Here is a 23,055-nt window from a genome sequence, read left to right as displayed (position 1 = left end):
CTGAAGTGACTGCTGCAGCTGGAAGATACTGCAGAGACTGATACAGTTCACTGAGGACACACACACACACACACACACACACACACACACACACACACACACACACACACACACACACACACACACACCAGGTTTAAATTAAACTACTAACATCTGTACATTAGTAAGTTTGACTTCATTAATAGAATTTCTTAGAATCAGTCATATTTCTCCTTTAATAAAATATAAAAACAAATAAATACAGACAAAGGATCTTTTAAGGTGGTCACACTCTTCAGTCTCTCTAGAAACATCTACAGCAGGGTTCTCACAAAGTTAGTCAAAGTTTGGATCCATGAGGAAGAATAGGTGCTTAGTCCTGTTTGTGGATCACAGGATCAGCTCTTTACACTTTTGAAGACACTCGAGAGTGAATGGAGAGTTTGCCCAGCAGTTCAGTTCAGTGGACTTGCAGATATTTGACTGCGTCCCCTGTAGTGTCCTGTGGGGAAGAAGCTGGAAGTATGAGCTATCAGACCTGTTGATGGGCTGTTCAGAGTTTTCCTCACATTACTGCAGACTCATTCCTGATAGGCTGAACCTTTTCACCAATTCTGTTCATAACCTTTATATAAATGATTTATAGATGTGATTTGATGTTTGATGGTCTCAGGATTATATTTTAATGTTTGTCATTTGTGTTCATTCTTTTTGTTCACTGACTGCTAAAAATCACAGATTCTGAAAAAGTGTTAAGGTTAAGATGAAAAGTTAGGGTTAGCTTTACTCTTCAGTGATGACTTAGACCACACGAGGTTACAGTGGAAGTAGTTTTTTAATTATTAATATATTAATGTCTTCATGTATCAAACAAACAGTCTGGAGTTTCTGATCATTTCAGTGAGAATCAGTGTGAGACTGACTTCACTCTGACAAACAGCTGCACTCAAACAGAAACACTTTAGAAGTTAGCATTGATGCTACGATTATCATCCAGGACAGACTCCAGTCTGAGGAGAAGACCTTGTTGGTCAGACACGAGCATGATCTTCACCTGCTGCAGCTCCACCCACTGCTCAGAGAAGAACTGCCAGCTGTGGATTTCAGTAGAAGTTTCAACTCTGCTGATCTTTCATTTCCCACTCTGAGCTCAGTAACTATGGCAACAGACAGGCATCACTGCTGAACCATGGCAACAGAAGGTTTCAGTACTAAAGATAAAAACACAAACACTGACTTCACGTTTGACATTGTTTAAAATAAATGCACAAATTCAAAGGTCAAAGGTCAATCACATAAAAAATACAATTAGATGAATTAGTCGACTTTATCTTTATCTCTCATCTTAATCCTTGAGCTCATTGGTTAATCTAATCAAAATATCAAGTTGTAAATAATGTAAATATTGTGATGTTCTCAGCTCTGAGCTGTAAACAGCTGCAGCTGACTGACTCTGTGTGTTTGCATATGTGTCCTGCCTCTCTGCTCACAGCTGTTAAGAGGCCAGTGTTGATCAGTGGCTGTCCAGGCCTTTCAGAGCCACTCACTGGTGACTCTGTAAGTTAGTGAGAGTCTGTTTATATCTCCTGTTTAGTTTCATCTTTTCCAAAGTCTTGATTTGACTGAAGAAAGCGAGGAAGTGTGTCATCACTAGTCAAATACAGGTTACAGAAACTCATTCTGATCTTTTACTGTTTCTGTTAAACCCAACAGAGGAAGCCGTCACAGTCATACATGATGGAAACTACAACAAAGAAACTACTCATACCTGGGTGAAGCTGGTGGATGCAATTCATTGTTCTCTGTTATTCGTCACTTTTTATAAATAACCGAATTAACAAGAATTTGATGTAAAGTGAAAGAGCACATGTGAGTGTCATAAATGTGTGTCAGAGACAGATGTGCTGATCTGTGGAAACATCCTTACTGAAACCTCAGGATGGTTTTCAGACAGAACAACAGTTAAATTGAAACACATGAAAATCACCATTTGAAGATTTTTTATTGTTTTTTTTTTTTAATCATTACAATACTACAAGCAGTAAAACATGAGATTTGAAATCAGAGTGAAACAGAGACAGAGAGAGAACAGACTGAGGGCAGCAGCAGAGTCTCAGTGAGTCAGGTCACAAATGTGAACACTGATCTCTGCTCAGTATCTTTGAGACCAGAGGTTGGGAGTCCTTGGTGGCCTCACAGGTCACAGAGCCCACCTTCATCCAGCGGTCTGCAGGGAGCCTCAGGGTGCTGCTCCAACTATACAGGGCGTCATTCTGCAGCACACCAGGGCTCCTGCTCTCCTCCCCGTCACTGCTGCTTCTTCCATCCACCTTCCAGGACAGAGTCCAGTCTGAGGGGAAGCCCTTGTTGGCCAGACATGTTAATGTGGCCTTCCCCTGCTCCAGCTCCTTAACGGAGGGGGGCAGCACTGTCAGAGTGGGACGGGTGTCATCTAGGAAACACCAATCAGATTAGAGGACAGGAACCACAAGTTGTTTGTCTCCGTTAAGAAGTTTCTGTCAGGTGTTTTTTCTGCTCCACCAGTTACTCACTCACAAATTGTTTCACTTCCCTTTAAGAAACCTCTCATGCATATCAGCACAGAGAGAATCATCACACAGTTTGAGCTGAAATGTGTTCAAACTACACTGGAAATAAAAGCAGATGTGGAAACAAGTTTTTCTTTAAAACCATGTAAAGTCTGAATCATAGACGATTAGATATCAATCATTAAGCATTTTCGATTCAAAGGCCCATCTGACACAATAACACTTTGGATTTTACACATTTTCTAATCCCCTTTTCAAATAAGAGTTATTATTTGGAAAGTTTAGAAACTAATCGGTGGATAATGAAGTTTAATATTGGTTCCAGATAAAAATTTCCTTTCTCTGTGACAGAAATGTAGACAAAAAAACCATCTGCTCTGAGTCACCTTCTGTCAGCGGTTGGGTGGAGGCGAGGAAGAAGGAACCCAAACGCAGGACTCGCAGGTAGGTGACGATTTATTATAAGGAGTGGATGAACAGAACAAAGGGAGAAAATGGCTGGCTGGACGACTGACTGAAGCACTGACTGACTAACTGAACATACAGACGGAGAGACAACATCACAATAACATCAATGACACGACATTGGACTGGTTGAACTGAGGGACATAAATACACAGGCTGAGTGATGGGAGATTAGAACCTGGTGAGTACACAGCTGAACATAATGAACTAATGATAAACGGGAAGAGGACGGAACATAATGCACATGGACCAAGGCTAACACAATAAAACAGGAAGTGGAACAGGCAGAAGATAAACAGTGAACGTGAACTGAAAATACTGGGTCACCGACCCAGGAACCCTGACACCTTCCATCATATAACAGCAGAATAACAAATGTTAAAATTGTCATAAAAAATTAAAAATTAATCTTTCAAGCTCTCTAAGACTAATTTTAAGATCCACCTTTTTCAAATTTCATAATAAAAGCAGTTTAATTAACTTACTTCCAACATCCAGTCTGGTTCCTCCACCAAAAGTCCACCACAGTGATACAAACTCATTGAGCCGCCGTACAAAAACCTCTGACTGTAGAGAGACACGGCTCTCTGACTCTGTCAGACTGAACTAAATCTACAAGCCCTCAAAATAAAACTTTACATGGAAACTAGAAATAATCATTCATACTGTGAACTACCCCACTCTCAATTATTCACTGTAATAACCTTTCACATATAAATTTCCAAATATGACTACCGCTCCTTGTGCCGGCTCCTCCTCCGATCTCTGAATCCCGGTTTAGTTCAACGTTCCAGCGTTGGTTGTGACTCGACTGCACCGTTAAATAGGGCTGCTTCAGATCAGTTGTAGCCGGCGAAATAATTACGTACAGGTGCGACGCTTCCAGCTCCGGACCCTCCCCTCCGGTCAGCTGCCATGCCGTGCCACCGCTTCCGGAGGTACATGTCTCCGCAGCAAAACACATGCACAAGATGGAGAGGAGAACACGACGCAGTACACACAAACACCCCCAAAAAATGGCAAGGTAATCGGTGAGGACCACCTAACCGTGACACTTCTAAAGGAATTGAGAAAGTAAGTAGCTGCCCAATGCTTTTATTCAAATGCATTTTGTATCACCAGCAAGTGTGAGCAGCTCAATAAACACAGAAGTTTGGGTTGTCTGATGATCTGGATCATTGCGGTGTTTCTTAACATAATCTAACAAGTAAAATATCAGAAGTTGTGTTTCTGAGTGGAAAACATTCAAGACTTTCCAGGAGCAGACCTCCCAGAAATGTTCTGAAAGAAAGGTCAGACTGTGCAATTTTTACTATTGGTGTGCGGATCAATATTGAAATATCCAATCCTCTGATACCAGTTATTTATGTTCTAGAATAGATTCACTTATTAAAATATTGATATTTTAGTAATTTGTGGAAAATTGATAGTTTATCATTAACAGGAAAAAGAAACTATATCATTTGGATGTGTAACTTGCAAGAAAATACTTCCTCTTCCGACTTTCATAGTCATATGTGTCGCAGTGCGTGCGCACTCACAATAATTGCTCAGCGTAAACAGAGTCATGTGGGGACGTATTTTACGTCTTTTTTACGTATTTTACAGATGCAAAGAGACGGTACTTGCAGAAAATAGCGTGCATTGGAAATGTGGAGCAGTATGAAATACGGCCGTGGAGTAGAAACCCTGAAGACCAATCGCTATTGACGTAGCTTGACATATTTTCGTACCTTGTCTGTGGAGTCAGCGTGTACAAGGTGAACCAGTTTCGCAATTATAAATCTCTGGAAGGACACATCTAAATCACCAAAGATTGGGTACAAGATTTGTGAGTATGTCGTCATTCAAAGGTAAGTCAGCTCGAGTACTGCGAGTAAAATGCGTTTGATTTTCCCCCAAACATTCGAATTAGTGCAAGCATAAATTCATTCATGAGGGGGAAATTAAAGTGAGAACATGTGGAGGCTGTTAGATTGATAACATAGTGAGTTCAGTGCATTGATAGACATTGTCCTGAAGGATTTGGTTATTCTTTATGGTTAAAGAAATTCCAATGATTTATTCATATTTATTATAAATAATTCTAATTATACATCTTGCTTCCGTGTTTGAGTCCTGTGTCACTAAAAATAGATTTTATTATAGTTTTATACATTGATTAATGACCTGCAGAATCTCCTTATCATATTAGGTGTCCATGATTGTCACTTAAAGTCAAACTTTATGCTTTCTCCATCTTGAAAGTGATTACATCCTTGCATTACATGCTTTAGGTTCATTTTCTGCAGGCGGGTTTCTGAAAACCCGCCTGCAGCGGTCCGTCGTGGTGAAGAGGGAGCTGAGTGTAAAAGCGAAGCTCTCAATTTACCGGTCGATCTACGTCCCTACCCTCACCTATGGCCACGAGCTGTGGGTAGTGACCGAAAGAACGAGATCGCGGATACAAGCGGCAGAAATGAGCTTCCTCCGAAGGGTGGCTGGCCTCTCCCTTAGAGATAGGGTGAGAAGTTCGGCCATCCGGGAGGGGCTCAGAGTAGAGCAGCTGCTGCTCCACATCAAAAGGAGCCAGCTGAGGTGGTTCGGGCATCTGACAAGGATGCCCCCTGGGCACCTCCTGGGTGAGGTGTTCCAGGCATGTCCCACCGGGAGGAGGCCCCGGGGCAGACCCAGGACACGCTGGAGAGATTATATCTCTCGGCTGGCCTGGGAACGCCTTGGTATTCCCCCGGATAAGCTGGAGGAGGTGGCTGGGGGAGAGGGAGGTCTGGGCCTCTTTGCTTAGGCTGCTGCCCCCGCGACCCGGCCCCGGATAAAGCGGATGAAGATGGATGGATGGATGGATGGATGGGTTTCTGAAAGAGAACAGGAAGATTTAGAATATAACATGCAGCGTTCTATAGATGGACACATAAAAAAAAAGAAAAATTACATGTATGTGCTAACTTTCTAAACACTTTGTTACATTTATGATAAAGTAGAGGGTGGGCCATTTATATGGATACACCGTAATAACATGGGAATGGTTGGTGATATTAAAGTCCTGTTTGTGGCACATTAGTATATGTGAGGGGGCAAACTCCTCAAGATGGGTGGTGACCATGGTGGCCATTTAGAAGTCGGCCATCTTGGATACAACTTTTGTTTTTTCAATAGGAAGAGGGCCATGTGACACATCAAACTAATTGGTAATGTCACAAGAAAAACAATATGAACATATTTAGAACTTACCGGAATGAAAATGTCTGGAGCACACCTACGGATATTTGGAGATGGAAGAGAACTGCATATCAGCTCATCTCACAGCTGCTATCCAGGCTAGACGCCTTCTTTTGGTAACATCTGATACATGAGCTACCTCATGTTGCTTCCAGGTGGGGAAAGAATGAAAAGATAAACCATTTTCAAGCTTATTCCCTTGCCGGTCGTGCGATCTAACATTACAATGACCTCACAGCAAGTACAAACCATAGCTGGTGTTATCCGAGTGCTTTCGCTCCTCTTTCGTTAGCGCTTTGTTTGGCCCAGAAACATGGTGCCTCAAACAAAAATCATGGCCACGCCCCTCTCGTGACAATTCCCTTATCCTGAATGAAAAGAAAAAGGCGATTGTGGTGCTTGGCAACCATATCCCTTGGGGCCTATCAGCTCATGCCTTTGGTTCCTTTGCCACGTCTTTCTCTGACTCAGTTAGTGACCTAGGTGTCCTGCTGGATAGCTCTTTCAAATTCAACAAACAAGTGTCTTCAGTAATCAAATCTAGCTTTTACCAACTGCACCTTATTGCTAAGGCTAACCACTATGTCCCTCATAAAGATCTTGTAAAGCTCATTCATGCTTTTGTGACTTCTAGATTGGATTACTGTAATTCCCTCTACTTTGGTCTTCACTCCGCTCTCCTTCACAGACTTCAGCTTGTCCAGAATGCTGCGGCTCGCCTCCTGACTGGCACTAGAAAGCATGCCTCTATCACCCCAGTTCTTATTGAGTTGCACTGGTTACCCATAAAATATCGCATTGAATTTAAAATATTGTTGCTCACCTTTAAAATTATAAATAATTTAGCCCCTCGTTATCTTGTCGATCTTCTTAGTCTATATGTCCCTGGACGAGCCCTCGGGTCTTCAGCCCAATTACTCCTCCAGCCTAGATCTAGACTTAAATCTAGGGGTGACCGTGCTTTTGCCCTGGTTGCACCGAATCTGTGGAACAACCTTCCTATCGCTATCCGTGCGTCAGACTCCGTTTTATCTTTTAAATCCCATTTAAAAACTCATTTATTCAACAAAGCTTTTCCATCTCGTTAGCATCCCTGTTTTATATTTGGTTCAATTTCTTATTTATGTACTTTATCTTTTAGCTATATCTGTTCTTAGTAACTTTGTTCTTATATCCCCTTTTATTGCTGTATAATTAGTGCCCTTAACCTGATGACATATGTGGTACTTTGTTAATAGTCTTTTATTTAATCATATCTTAATTTTCCTGTTTTTATTGTAAAGCACTTTGGTGTACCGCTGGTCTTTTAAACGTGCTATACAAATAAAGTTGTATTGCATTGCATTGTAAAACACTGGTACAGTGGCCAGGTGTGCCACCCTGACCCCCATCTCCTTTTAAGGTAATGTCCATTGACCATTACCCCTCACCCTCAGTAACTCTTGCTACTGTCCTGGGGGTGGGGGTTAAATGCCCCACTGCCCTGCACCCCAGTTCTTTGTTTCCCTTCCAGGACTATTTTCTATTTTGTATTCCTACATCCTACAACAAAATCCTACTACGACACCCACTAATAAACTGCATTCCCTATGACCTCAATACCTAATAAACAATCTATTATTTCTACAGCTCCTAAACCAGTGAAGAAATAAAGCTCCCCGCAGCTAAAAAATAGATCCTTATACTGCATCTTAGGGTTAGGTTTTTTAATCTGTTATCTGTGTATCAATGCCAGAGACAAGATTTTGATCCACTAAAACTCCAAATATGTTGGAAAACAACATCATCAGATCCACCCAACTCCCTGCTGGAGTCAGTCAGATGATTTCCATAGAGAGGCACTTTGCATCAGCAGCACCATGCTCCAGTGCTCTGGGAGAGTTTATAGTCCTGAGAGTTGAACACTGGATGACTGACAGCTGTCCTTCATCACAACAGAAGCCACAGAAATCCTCCTCATCAAAAACATGACTTTGATCTGCGTCCTCATCTGGACTCTCCTCTGCTGCTGCTTCACAGGTAAAGTCCAGAGAATCAAACTCCTCTCCTCTATCAACATCTGTCCCTCTGAAATGAAGCCCACAAAACCATGAAGCTGCTTTATGTTTTTGTCTCTGTGTCCTCAGAGTCCAGAGGACAGATTACAGTGACTCAGCCTGGAGCAGTGAGCTCTGCTGTGGGAGCAACTGTGACCATCAAGTGTACGACCAGTCAGGATGTTTATGTTTATAGCAACAACCACTATTTAGCCTGGTACCAACAGAAATATGGAGGAGTTCCTAAACTGCTCATTTACTATGCTAGCACTCGACAATCAGGGATTCCAGCTCGTTTTACAGGCAGTGGATCAAACTCTGACTTCACTCTGACCATCAGTGGAGTCCAGGCTGAAGATGCAGCAGTTTATTACTGTCAGAGTTTTCACTATCCTAACAGTCAGGATGTGTTCACACAGTGAAAAACAGTCGTACAAAAACCTCCCTCAGTCAGACTGAACAGAAACTGAAGTGACTGCTGCAGCTGGAAGATACTGCAGAGACTGATACAGTTCACTGAGGACACACACACACACACACACACACACACACATTTGCTTCCAATCTAAAAATAGTTTCTTTTTTTCTTTTCCCTAAAAATTAAGTAAAAATCAGTCAACATGTTCAACAAGTCGAATAGTTATAGAGAAAACTCATTGTGACCTTTGACCTCCATTCCATACTAGAACCACCATAATATCATCTATGATTTGTTAAATTTTAACAGTTATCAGTAAAATAAGACCTTTATGTTAAAATATATGAAAATAAAATCAATAAATATCATACATCTCAACATAAAAATAAAGTTTAATTTAAATAATCTAAACATAAATTTGAGGCTCAAAAACAAACACTCTGTTTACACAGTGAAAATCTGTCGTACAAAAACCTCTCAGCTGAAGAGGAACTGATCTGAAGCAACAGCTGCAGAACAAACTACAAGACTGGGAGGAACGATTACTTTAATATTTACTGTGGAAGTTCATTTGTGTGCACTCACAGTTTAACATTCATAAACTTATTGAATACGTTGTTAGTAACATGAAAAAGAAATGAAGTGGTGTCCCCGAATAAAAACATAAATGTTTAATGAGTCACAGAATACAGACACAACACTGGCTCTGGATGTTTAACACATTAACATTATTTTTAGATGACTGATGTTCTCTGCAGCCCATCAGTCTGACTCATTCTTAGTTTCTACATTTATAACAATAAGTTCAGATGAAAAGACGTAGCTGGAAGGTCCACAAAGAAAAAAAATGTTGTTTTTGCTCATTAAAGATTTTTATATTAATCCAAGTTGTAAAATATAACAAGCTGTCATTAGAAATACAAATACTGTTGTCAGTGTTTCTGCACTGATGAGCAGCTCTTTTCTATTTGTAAGCTGTTAAATATTAAACTGATCCTTCTGTGGAGCTCAGCTGCAGTCCTTCATCACACAAATCCAGAAAATCATTGTAGTCACATCACAACTAGTGTCTATGATATTCTGATATTCTGCTGATTAACAAATCAAGCAGGCTGTTATAACAGTGTTTGTAGGGGATGTGTTCAGTGAAGATTTAGCCTCATTTGGATATTTCCAGCACAAATGAATCACTGTTACTGTTGTAAAAACCTAAAGTTATTTAGTCAGTTTCCAAAGTATTAATGTAGACAGAACAAAGAAATAAAAAGTTTCTCTTTAAAATAATATCTTACTAATGCTTAAAAGTGTGACATTAATATAAAGTCGTACAAAAATCTGAAACCAATGAAAATAAGATGTGATCATCATCCTGACAGACCGTGGTCTTTGTCTTGTGTTAAGAGGTTTAGTGAAGTGAGTTTCTCTCATTTTGCTGTGAACACTAGAAGAGATTAACTTCTATATAAGTTGACTAAAGCAGACCTGTAGTCTCTCATCTGCCTGCATTCCTGTGTTTGTTCTGTTAGTCTGTTCTTAACATCGTGTCCACTTCAAGCTCAATTCTGTCGTCATTATTTGAGTCCAGTTATTGTCTCGCTGCCTTCTGTGAGTTACTCAGCCTCTGTTTTGTGTGCTTTAACTCTCAGACTCCTGATCTCCACCTCATCCTGACAATTAGAGATCCTCAGCTAAGTCTCCACCTGCTTCACCTCTGCCACCACCAGCTTCTAGACTCTTCTCTGCTTTGGTGCTTCATCACAGTTTCACTGTCAAATAGTTCATTAATCAAACTTCAGTAAATCTTCACTTAAACTTGATTTAAATGATCTCTGTTTAAACATACAGATGACACCCTGCTCTTTAATTTTACTTATTAGGTTTTAGATCAGATTAAAATGTAGATCATAAAACAGCTTTGAGACTAGAAATTATGAAGAGCACACAGATAATCTATGGTTGACATGACCTCAACAGCTTATAGAGAAATATTTAATATGTGGATTAAAAAATATATTTAACCATTTTCACTGCACATTACACTTGATGTGTCTGTTTACATTTTTATTTTGGTCTGGTTTTACAAATATTACAAAATCTTAATTTTTTAATGTGCATTTATTAAACTCACAGAGTCAAAGAACATGTTTTCTCGGTACGTTTTTATTCTTTTAAGAGTTTGAAATATCAGCTTTACAACAGACACAAAAGGATGAAACTAGAGGAGATTGTTGCTCTGATTGTTGTCATTATGAGATGGAAATATGACTGTTTAATGAGTTTATTTTTTAAATCTGCAAACACAAAGAAACAAAGAGACAGAAGAAAATCAACATCAAAGACTCAGTGATTGACATCAGGACTGGGAACACTGGTCTCTCCTCAGTATCTCTGAGACCGGAGTGTGGGAGCCCTGGGTGGCCTCACAGGTCACAGAGCCCACCTTCCCCCACTGGTCTGCAGTGAGCGTCAGGGTGCTGCTCCAGCTGTAGAGGCCGTCATTCTGCAGCACTCCAGGAGTCCTGCTCTCCTCCCCTCTGATGCTGCTGCTGCCACTGCTGTCGCTCGTCTTCCAGGACAGACTCCAGTCTGAGGGGAAGCCCTTGTTGGCCACACACATGAGCGTGGCCTTCCCCTGCTCCAGCTCCTTGTTGGAGGGACCCAGCACCTTCAGGGCGGGGCGGGCATCACCTAGGAAACACCAATCAGCTTAGAGGACAGGAACCACAATTTGATTTTCTCCGTTAAGAAGTTTCTGTCAGGTGTTTTTTCTGCTCCACCAGTCATTCACTCACACATTGTTTCACTTCCCTTTCAGAAACCTCTCATGCATATCAGCACAGAGAGAATCATCACACAGTTTGAGCTGAAATATGTTCAAACTACACTGGAAATAAAAGAAGCAGATGTGGAAACATTTACAGCAGAAGTTTGGCTTTAAAATGATTAGAAGTCTAAATCATGGACGACTGAAGAAATGAGTGGACACAAGCACAGAGCAGCTACTCATTCATATAGATTTGAAATGTTATTGAACAGCTCACATGATTTCAAACTAAATATGAAACATCGGACACGATAAAAACATCAGAAAGCAAACTTTAACTCATCCAAACAGCAGCTGATGTGGATGAAATTTACAAACTAATCATAAGATGATGAAGTTTACTCTTGTCTACATTTTACTGTGACAGAAATGTAGATTAAACAAGAGAAACTCGCAGAGCTCATCTGAATTAGTCCAGTAAAAAGGACAAACATCAAAAACTAAATTATTTTAAATAAAAAAAATACTTTTGTCTCATCTAAGCAGTCTAACAAATAATTATTAAATAAAATGATACAACCCATATGGAAAAGATATATATATAAATCTTATAAAGTTTGTATCTGTCTTGTGTGAAACTTGTATGAAAAGCATATAAGAGTGAAAACAGATATAAGATCCCTTGAAAAATTATATAATGAAACTTGTATGTTTTGGATACTTACTAAAACAATGTATGAAAGTAATGAGAAAGTGGCCACTTTCATGAGTAAATCATGTAAGCCTTATATGATTTACTCATGAAAGTGGCCACTTTCATGAGTAATCACATACAAGTTTTTACTATTTCTTTTCCATATGGGAATATTTAATAATAAACACAGTTTAATTAACTTACTTCCAACATCCAGTCTGGTTCCTCCACCAAAAGTCCACCACAGTGATACAAACTCATTGAGGCGCCGTACAAAAACCTCTGACTGTAGAGAGACGCGGCTCTCTGACTGTCAGACTGAACTAAACCTACAAGCCCTCAAAATACAACTTTATCATCAGAACTACAAATAATAATTAATACTATGAAACATCCCAGATTTTCATTGTAAATTGTCCCGAGTGTCTGAATATTCATTTCCAAAGCTGACTTTGTTTCTTAGGACAAAATTTATGAATAAAATAATTAATCAGTTACACAAAAAGTTTCCTAGCCTTTCATATTAAATGAAATTAAAGAAAAGAAAATTAAATTAAAGAGAAAAAGGGCATAGAAGTAACTTTGTTTTTGACTTACTTCCAACATCCAGTCTGGTTCCTCCACCGAACGTGTACCACAGTGATACAAACTCATTGAGGCGCCGTACAAAAACCTCTGACTGTAGAGAGACACGGCTCTCTGACTCTGACAGACTGGATTAAAACTAAAAGCTCTCAAGACTTAACCAGATGTATGTATATGTAAAATATCCTCAAGTCCACTCTGATGTTTTATACCATTTGTTAATATTCATTTTAACATTTATTCTGAAGCTAACTTTGTTTCGTCATGAAAATTGATGGAAAAAATATTTTACCGAGTTTTTTTCTGGCACACTGAACAGAAAAGTCAAGATAATTGCAAGAAAGAAATCTGTTAAAGTAAAAGCGGTTTAAGTTTGACTTACTTCCAACATCCAGTCTGGTTCCTCCACCAAACGTGTACCACAGTGATACAAACTCATTGAGGCGCCGTACAAAAACCTCTGACTGTAGAGAGACACGGCTCTCTGACTCTGAAACAAACAAACTCACCAATATGAATTCTTTAAATCATAATTTCATGACATATTATTATTATAATTATGAAATAAAAATGAATGAAACACATTAAAACAATTTTCCAAAAATGTAATTTGCATTTATTTTAGAGTTTTTATCCAGTTTTGGTCCTCAGTAACCAAAAGGTTATGGCTGTGATATATTGTGTATTTTAGAGTTTGAAAAAATCTAAAATAGTGCTGTCAGCGTTAATCTTGTTAAAATGACGTTAACGCCATAACCACATTAAGATCAAACCTGCACCATTCTTTTGGTCCACTGCAGTGTAGTAGTCAAAAGAAAAGTGAAGTGGCCACAAATGGCCAGGATAGAGCCCAGAGGGTTAATGCATAAAATGTATAAAAATATTATTGATTACAGGGTAATACATTAATGTTAATAGCAACTGTAAGCTTTTTACTTTGAAGTAAGAAGTATAAACAATGCTGTTACTGCCACGGGACCGAGTGGTCTGTACTGAACTGAACTCAGGCGCAGAAACCCAGAGCAGAGACAGCAGATGGTTTAACAATAATTTATTAGGCCTAAGCGCTCCAAATGTAGCAAGGACAAAAAAAACCCTAACCCTGCAATTCTGGCTTGGAGGCAGAATAAACAGAGAGAAAAACAGATAAACACCATATACACATTTAAGTTCAGGTTTTAGCAGAAATAACACGTTACAGTTAGCATGTAAGAGATTTGGGAGAAAATTCTTTACAAAAACATAATTTACCAGACACTTTTATTAGTGACATACGTATCTATTGACATATAACAGACAATTTAACAAAGGCTAACTAACATCTGGGCAATAAAAAACAGAGCAGAATGTAAGTTTGTCTTTGTGACAAACGCTACAATGTTGATGCAGGTGGAATGAGAGACATAAATAAAGTGCAATATGCAGTAAAGGGAACAATGTGCACTGATGTCAGATAGTGAAAAGTAGTGAAGTGAATTTGTTCAATAACAAGCAAAAATCTAATACGTTTGAAACTGACCACTAAAAGCTAACCAGAGGTGTCAAAAGTACACACATTTCAAGTTTAGATACTCGGGGGTCTGACCGTTGTTGTACGCTAACAAAGTGCCAACATAATCAGTGTAAGCAAACTAGATGATTCCTAGAATTATATAATTATTAACGGCAAATTTATACATGACAGACTCTGTCCCAACCTTTACAATCCACTTGCAAGGTTTCCACAGACGATGATCCATGCAGGAACGCATTTCCGCCTACTGTAGAGATCACGTGTTTCCGGTTAGTGTGGAGGTCACATGCTTCCGGTTAGTGTGGAGGTCGCAATATGGCGCTCCCCAGTGGCTGCAGCCCTTCTCTGTGCATGGGGCTGCACGCCGCTAACACGCTAACGATCTAACTGCGCTAATGGGGCGATCTGCGTTAACTCGCTAAGAGAGATTTGTGGTGTTAATGCAGTTGTGGCTTCAACGTCATTTTAACAAAATTAACGCTAACAGCACTACTCTAAACATTAAAATGTACTTTTAACCTACATTCACTAAACTTCAAACTGCATCAAAAAACTATTTTGTGTGTACTCCCACACACAGGTTACAAACGATAAGGAGCAGTTATTACACACTACATCACAAAACCTGTTCAGGGCATGAAACTCAAGTCTGTCCAGTGTCACAGGTTGTCCTGTTATTCTACAAAACATATACAAATGTGAAGTTAAAACAGAGATGAATGATTCTGAGCTGTGGTCAGGTTTAACTTTTGCATCCTGTGGTCAGCATTGTACATCATTGTGAATCACTGAAAGTGTGTTTAACTGAGTGAGTTTTCTAAAAATCTAAAGTAAGTTTTACAAATTGAACCTTTCCTCTGAATATTTTTTAAATGTCCTTCACTTTTGAGGCCCTGTTTACATGTGCAGGCGTCTTTTGGAAAACAGACTTTTCTATTTATTCTGTGCTGCTTACATGTTAACAGCACTTTAGTCCAAGACAATCCAATACAAAAAGCACATGGCCCAAAAATCAAAAGAATGATAATCAATGAAGTTTCAATGAAGCTCCAGAGGACGACCCGGAGGTCGGCAACACAATAGCCCATGATCAAATAGTTGTGGGGAGGCCTGTGGTGGCGAACTGCATACAAAGCGGTGACGTCGTCGGTGAGGCCATGGCAGAAAAGCCCCCAGTGGCTTGGCTACACACACTCTGCGCAGGTGCATAGCATTGGCTTGGCAGGCGTCAGGCACGCTGAATGTCACGGCAGCATGAGAGCCACGAATAGTGGAGCTGCTGGCGACGGATTCGTAACTGAGACGAAGCCGAACCAGCAAGCGCGGGGACTGCTGGCGGAGACGAAGCAGAAACGGCAGGCGTGCAGTCCACTGGCAGCTGCAGCCGCGGTGGGCAGAGTAATCCAGCAACTCCCGGGCTTGGATCGTCTCCTTGGCTCGGACCAGATAGCAGATCAGCACCGAAGCCGACGGGATCTCCAGCAGTTCGGGATTGCCGTGAAGAATCACCTCCATGGTGTTTACTCCCACCAGCTTTGTCCACACATCCGAGGTGCCAGAGATGTATGCTCACAGGTTCCAGAGACGGTGACACCCTCCTCACGAACAGCATCCACTGGGTCCATCTTGCGTCAGATCGTTCTGTCACGGCAGGGTGTGCCTGTGCTTTTTTGATACAGGACCCAAAAGCAGATGATAACAGAGGAGTTGCAGGTTTCAGCAAAAAACGAGCCTTTATTTGGGTTGAGGGCTGAACCAAAAATGAAAACTATGAAAAAACTATGAGAACTGTGACAACGGTGACAATTGTGGTGGGTATAACAGACGACCTGACAATGACATTGGCAGGGCTCGTGGGATGAGCCGTGTGGAATTTAATGAGGACCCAAGATGCAGGCAGCTGAGATGCAGGGGAGTTTTTATAGAGAAGGTGGAGGTACAAACAGAAACGGCAGAGGAGTGGAGGAAACTAAACAAAACCTAAACTGGAAAAAACTAAGAAAACAAACCTGAAGCGCTAACGAACACGGAGAAGTGGGAGCAGGCAGGCACAGAACAAAACCCTAACAAATGGTAAACCTTAACAAAAGATATAACAGAATAAACAAAGAACATAGAATAATATAAATAAACACAAAACACAGAGTCGTCAGACTCAGGACCATGACAGACATACAGAAAACACACCGACTTAAATACATACGGCGGACGAAAGCGAAGGCATTTGCCAAGAATGTTTTCATTAATCAAGTGTATGAAAAAAATACACACAGGTCCTTTTCTGTCACCATGGGTACCTATGCCTCCTCCATTGCCCCTGTTACCTCTGGTGTCCCCCAGGGGTCTGTGCTGGGTCCCATGCTGTTCTCTTTATACTTGTTACCCTTGGGCCGAATCTTTGATAAATACAATATTTCTTTCCACTTTTATGCGGATGACATTCAAATCTATTTTGAACTAGCTGAGGATGTCATGTTGTCGTTGCAACATTTCTCCGATTGTATGAATGAAGTTAAAATCTGGCTACTGAGCAATTCCCTCATTCAAAATGATAAGAAGACTGAAATTGTAATCTTTGATACTCCCTTCTCTCGGGCTGAACTAATTGGTATTTTTGGGCCCTTTGCTGACTCCCTTTATGACACTGTGAGGAACCTGGGTGTTGTCTTGGACAGTTCCTTCAAGTTGGACAAACACGTGTCCTCTGTAGTTAAATCGAGTTTCAATCAACTACGTCTTATCTCTAAGGCCAAGCCCTACTTACCACGTAAGGACCTGGAGAAACTTATCCATGCCTTTGTTACATCAAGATTAGATTACTGTAATTCCCTTTACACTGGTCTCCATTCTGCCCTTGTTCACAAACTGCGGCTCGTTCAAAATGCGGCTGCGCGTCTTTTAACTGGAACTGGCAGGTTTGAGTCTATTACTCCAGTTCTTTCCGACCTGCACTGGCTCCCTATTAAACTTTGTATTGATTTTAAAATCTTATTGCTCACTTTTAAAATCATAAGTAACACTGCGCCCAGCTATCTTACGGATCTCCTCAGCTTTTATACCCCTGGGAGAGCGCTTAGATCAGCAGGCCAAATGCTCCTGGTGCGACCTAGATCTCGGCTCAAGACCAGAGGTGACCGCGCATTCGCTGCTGTCACACCCTACCTCTGGAATAACCTCCCTCTAGCTATTCGGGCGTCTGATTCAATTCAATCTTTTAAATCTCGATTAAAAACTTATTTGTTCAGCCTTGCTTTCCCCGCCTCCTAGAACCTGCATTTTTGGTGTACTGTAAGTTATCTTTTTCGCTTTATTAATATTTATAATGTTTTAACCTTCAACCTTTCAGGTTGTGCCTACTACGCCTGGTGTATTATTGGTTAGTTATGTCACCCGCCTGTTAGTATATTTTATTTGTATTTTGTGTTTTGTATTTGTATTTATTATTGCTCTAACTCGTTCTGTGAAGCACTTTGGCATACCTGTGTTTTTTTAAATGTGCTATATAAATAAAATTGTATTGTATTGGATTGTATACAGGAGGTGATATGGGGACGTGGGAACAAATGGGGAAACAGCTGACTGACATTAACATAATGACGGGACAGGAGAAGTGAACCTAATACAACGAACAAAGAACACAAGACTCAAAATTAAAATAAAACAAAAATAAAACAGGGAAAACGGCCAAAAAATACAATAAACAACAAAATAGCACTAAAATACACAAAACACTGGGTCTCAGACCCAGTACCATGACAGCGATACCCTAATCCCATGGGGCATGTGGTCGTCTGCGCACCCACTGAGCTTGAACTGGCACCCTGCACAGTCCAGACTGGTCAACACTTAGTATTATATTACAATGTAGGGCTCAGGTTTGCTCTTGAAATATTTTCTTGTCTTCTCCTTCAGCTGAGATGTTTTTTTAAGAGGATTGCAGAAAATGTCCTATTTAAAAACATACCTATGTATGATTGTAACCTAAGACACGAGGTTACAATCATACATTCACTCAAAAATATAATTATACAAAATCTGAAATATCTTTCTAACTAATAATAAAATCAGTTGATTCACCACCAGATCAAGATAAAAAGAATTGAATTTTTCATAGAAGGAGGAAGAAATGTTCTTTTTGAAATAATTTACAGTGAACATCAACACCATCATCAGATCGATCCCACTCCCTGTTGCAGTCATTTCCATAGAGGCACTTTGCATCAGCAGCACCATGCTCCAGTGCTCTGGGAGAGTTTATAGTCCTGAGAGTTGAACACTGGATGACTGACAGCTGTCCTTCATCACAACAGAAGCCACAGAAATCCTCCTCATCAAAAACATGACTTTGATCTGCGTCCTCATCTGGACTCTCCTCTGCTGCTGCTTCACAGGTAAAGTCCAGAGAATCAAACTCCTCTCCTCTATCAACATCTGTCCCTCTGAAATGAAGCCCACAAAACCATGAAGCTGCTTTATGTTTTTGTCTCTGTGTCCTCAGAGTCCAGAGGACAATATACAGTGACTCAGCCTGGAGCAGTGAGCTCTGCTGTGGGAGGATCTGTGAGCATCAAGTGTACGACCAGTCAGGATGTTTATAACAACAACCGTTTAGCCTGGTACCAACAGAAAGATGGAGGAGTTCCTAAACTGCTCATTTACTATGCTAGCACTCGAGAATCAGGGATTCCAGCTCGTTTTACAGGCAGTGGATCAAACTCTGACTTCACTCTGACCATCAGTGGAGTCCAGGCTGAAGATGCAGCAGTTTATTACTGTCAGAGTCGGCACCGCATCAACAGTCAGGATGTGTTCACACAGTGAAAAACAGTCGTACAAAAACCTCCCTCAGTCAGACTGAACAGAAACTGAAGTGACTGCTGCAGCTGGAAGATACTGCAGAGACTGATACAGTTCACTGAGGACACACACACACACACACACACACACACACACACACACACACACTCATAGAGTGAAACTGTAATTGATGGTACTCCAGTCAAATGAGCTGATATAAAAAAAAAAAACACAAAGGAAATTTCACAATGCATCATAATGAAAAATAACATTTTGTTTGACTGAAAAGAAAACATGACATTACTCAAAAAAATTTCATTTTAATTAAGTCTTCAAAGTCAGCGAGTCACTGTAATACATCTCTTTGACAGTAACAAATTCAGCTTCCAATGAAAACATGAAGTTAGAATTAGTAAAATAATTAAATTTCCCCTTCTGTCTTTTTTCACTGTTAAATTCTAGCTTCAATGATTACTTTGTCTTAAACTGGAATATTGGATCATCCTATAATTTGAAACTGAATTGTCCTTGTGTTTAAATAGTCTTGACAAGCACTGGACATCTTCAAAACCTAGTGCTTATTACGGCCGACCTGGACTAGAGACTAAAACATAACTGAACATCCCATCACATCCACAGTGAACATGATAATATAGCCACATTACAACTACTTGACTATGTTACACCTGACAAACTATCACTGTTAATATTCAGGGAGAAAACTACCACAGTACAAAGAAAAACTTGCGAAATCCTTCACCTTCACCAGTACACCCGTGTGATTAAATCATAAACTTAATTCAACAATGGAGTTTTCCATCTGAACTAAGTTTCCTCTCAGGATGTTAGGCTGACCGTAAACATGTTCTCTTGTCTTTTACTTTTGAATCTGTGTTTTGTTGAATGTTCTTGATTAAGGTAAGTCACACTTTCCTGATGTTACCAACTTCCGTCACAAGGTGGCAGTATGGCAACGAACAGCAGTTACTACTTCCAGATTTCACCAAGTCCATCTTTGTCTATGGTTTTATCTCATGTTTGTTTAACTTTGGGATCATGTTTGGTCTGTACTGAGCTGGAGATGCATGCTTTAAGTTCTTGCTGTTGATGTTAGTGATCGGTGCCTACCGCTCAGGCTAGAGACCATCACGTCCTTACATGTGAAACAAGACGCAGAATCTGCAGTCTGCAGTGTATGGAAGCCCGTTTCCGCCACTAAATAAAAACAAAAAAGCTAGTATCCATAACTCGAAATTTCGAGAAAAGTAACTCGAAATTTCGAGAAATATAACTCAAAATTTCAAGTTACTTTTCTCAAAATTTCGAGTTACTTTTCTCAAAATTTCGAGTTAGCTCTGCCAATCAAAAATATACGTGAATGAGGTCCCTTTCTTGTTACCCGGAAGCATATGGCGCAGAGGAACGCGCACTCAAAAACGGATCGCAACAAATTGGCGCTTTCACGAGTACGTTTGCTGATAGTAACACCATGTGATTCAGCTAATAACACAGGGATTTCATCATTTGTGAAGCCAGGCTGAAAACACTCAGCAATCTGTGCATTCACGACTGGATGTAATACCGGTAGCTTAGCTGTAGCATTTGTAGCTGAGGGCTTCAGCTTCCGGGTAACGAGGAAATGACATCATTCACGTAGATTACTGATTGGCAGCGCTAACTCGAAATTTAGAGTTACTTTTCTCAAAATTTTGAGTTAATAAATCGAAATTTCGAGTTAATATGTCGAAATTTCGAGAAAGTAACTCAGAATTTTGAGAAAATAACTTGAAATTTTGAGTTATGGATCCTTTTTTTTTTTTTTTAGTGGCGGAAACGGGCTTCCATACTAGTGTGTCCAATGTCAGTGTTGGGTTTATCTTGGCACAAACCCCGCTGGAACACGAGACCAACTAACTGCACGACAAAACAAGTCAAGACAGAGCTCTTTGTCTTTGTGGCTCGTGAGAGAAGTCAGTCAAAGCTGAGGAAAAGATTCCTTCACCTGAACTCAACCAACTTCGCCTGATTCCTTCGCTACAGCCCTTTTTATTGTCAGCAAGCAATCATTCATGAATATGCAATTACAAATACACGTGACATTCTTAAGCAACATCTCTGAACAACATCAGTGTCTGTGTGTGGGTGAATGTGTGTGTGTGTGTGTTTCCAGCCAAACTATACACAGACATACGACCTTTGAATGAACTTAAACTGTATGCAGAAAAGCGGAAGTAAACGTCTTACTAAAATATAAAAACATGAACCTGCAATAGGTCATGTCTCAAATACATATTTAAAGGTGTGACCTCTCGAACCTTTAAGAAAATGGAACCGTCTGGTTTCAAAAGCTATAATAGAATTATAACATCGAGACTGCTTCCTCTCATCTGATGGTACACAAGCGCACACAGAATCTTATCAGACCTAACAAGGATCTGATTTTTATCAGCATACAAATGTATATATATATATTTCTAAGCATAAATGACAATATAAAAACATCAATTCCAACAGTCAGCATGTGAAACTGCTGTGAAATCCAGAAATCAAATTATCAAAACAATGATAATCAATTCAGATTTTTTCTTCTCCTTTGAAACAGCATTAATAATAATAATGGATTGCATTTATATAGCGCTTTTCGAGACCCTCAAAGCGCTTCACACTCTCACATTCACACACTGGTGGAGGCAGCTACAGTTGTAGCCACAGCTACCCTGGGGCAGACTGACAGAAGCGAGGCTGCCATATCGCACCATCGGCCCCTCTGGCCAACACCAGTAAGCAGTAGGTGAAGTGTCTTGCCCAAGGACACAACAACCGAGACTGTCCAAGCCAGGCTCGAACTGGCAACCTTCCGAGTGCAAGATGAACTGCCAACTCTTGAGCCACGATCACCACACATTAGACTAAATACATAAAGAAATCACTACAGTAGAAGCTGTTGTGGAACCTTCAATCAAGTCATGTTTTAAACAGTTGAAATTTTTTTGTTGAAGTATGGAGGTTTGTTCAGTTTTGCTTAAATGGGTCAAATGCTTTGTAAATAACATTTGTTTGGTGACTCATTTTCAGCCAAAGTGCCTTTTTTGTTTCTAGGGAGTAGAAGGGAGTTTCAAAATGTCACTTCTAAATATAATAGTTTTTTTTTTAAAATGCATAAATAATTTCTATTTGCAAACAATAATGAAAACATTTCAGAAAAAAATAGTTTTATTACTTCACAAAGCTTTCAGTAGTTTGGCCTCTAAGTACATCTCTGACATACTCACTGTTTACAACCCCGTCAGCCTCTCAGGTCAACAGATGCAGATCTTTTAAATGTTCCCAGAATTAGAACTAGGTGTGCTGACGGTGCTTTCAGTTACTGTGGTCGTCTGATTTTCATCCTTGCTGACCTAAATTCAGTTATATCTGTGCACATTTAAATTCATGATTTTTCAGCTTCTATTTTCAAGTGCAAAGTTCTGTAAAAATATTTTTGAAAACAGATCACTGACGAACTGCACCATGTGTGACCTCTGTATTGTGTCTTCTCAGGCCTTTAAATGAATGAACGGGGTCAGGTCGATTTTGCAGCAACAGCCCTTTTTATTCAGCATCTGCATTCACAACAACAGGCAACAAGTAGAATGGTTTTAACTCTTGCGGACAATCAGCGTGAGCCCTCTACAGAAATCCTCCATTACTCTGAGGATTGCATTTACACTGGCAGTGTGATCATATAGTGGTTAAATCTATGCAAATAAAATAGAAGAATCTTAACAGAAATAATCTGCAACTTAAATTTCCTGAACAAAAGGAATACAGAAAAATACTAAAACATATTTAAGCTACATTAAGGTGCTTCCTTAGAGCTGTACATAAAATAATGTATATCATACAAACAGTAGTGCACAGTCACATACCTGCATTCATTACAAAGGGAAACAAGTAGAATGGTTTTAATTCTTGTGGACAATCAGCGTGGGCCCTGTGTGAAAATGCGGCATCAGAGTTAGCTAGCTATACTCCAGTCTCTTTACTGATAAACAAG

At 40.0% G+C, this 23,055-nt stretch overlaps 1 long non-coding RNA gene across 1 annotated transcript; it reads right to left on the bottom strand.

Annotated features, from left to right (window-relative positions):
- Nucleotides 1-1,962: 1,962 nt before the first annotated feature.
- On the bottom strand, nucleotides 1,963-13,281 carry LOC309699566. The gene is made up of 2 exons (XR_014274389.1): nucleotides 12,722-13,281; nucleotides 1,963-2,431 (listed from the first exon to the last, which is right to left on the bottom strand). It is a non-coding gene; the product is annotated as an uncharacterized lncRNA (long non-coding RNA).
- Between the last annotated feature and the right edge of the window lie 9,774 nt (nucleotides 13,282-23,055).

This window comes from Aulonocara stuartgranti (assembly GCF_965226115.1).
Source record: "Aulonocara stuartgranti genome assembly, chromosome: 22".
NCBI lineage: Eukaryota > Metazoa > Chordata > Actinopteri > Cichliformes > Cichlidae > Aulonocara > Aulonocara stuartgranti.
Note: the sequence above shows the minus strand (reverse complement) of the source record. Positions and strands in the feature narration are given on the sequence as shown.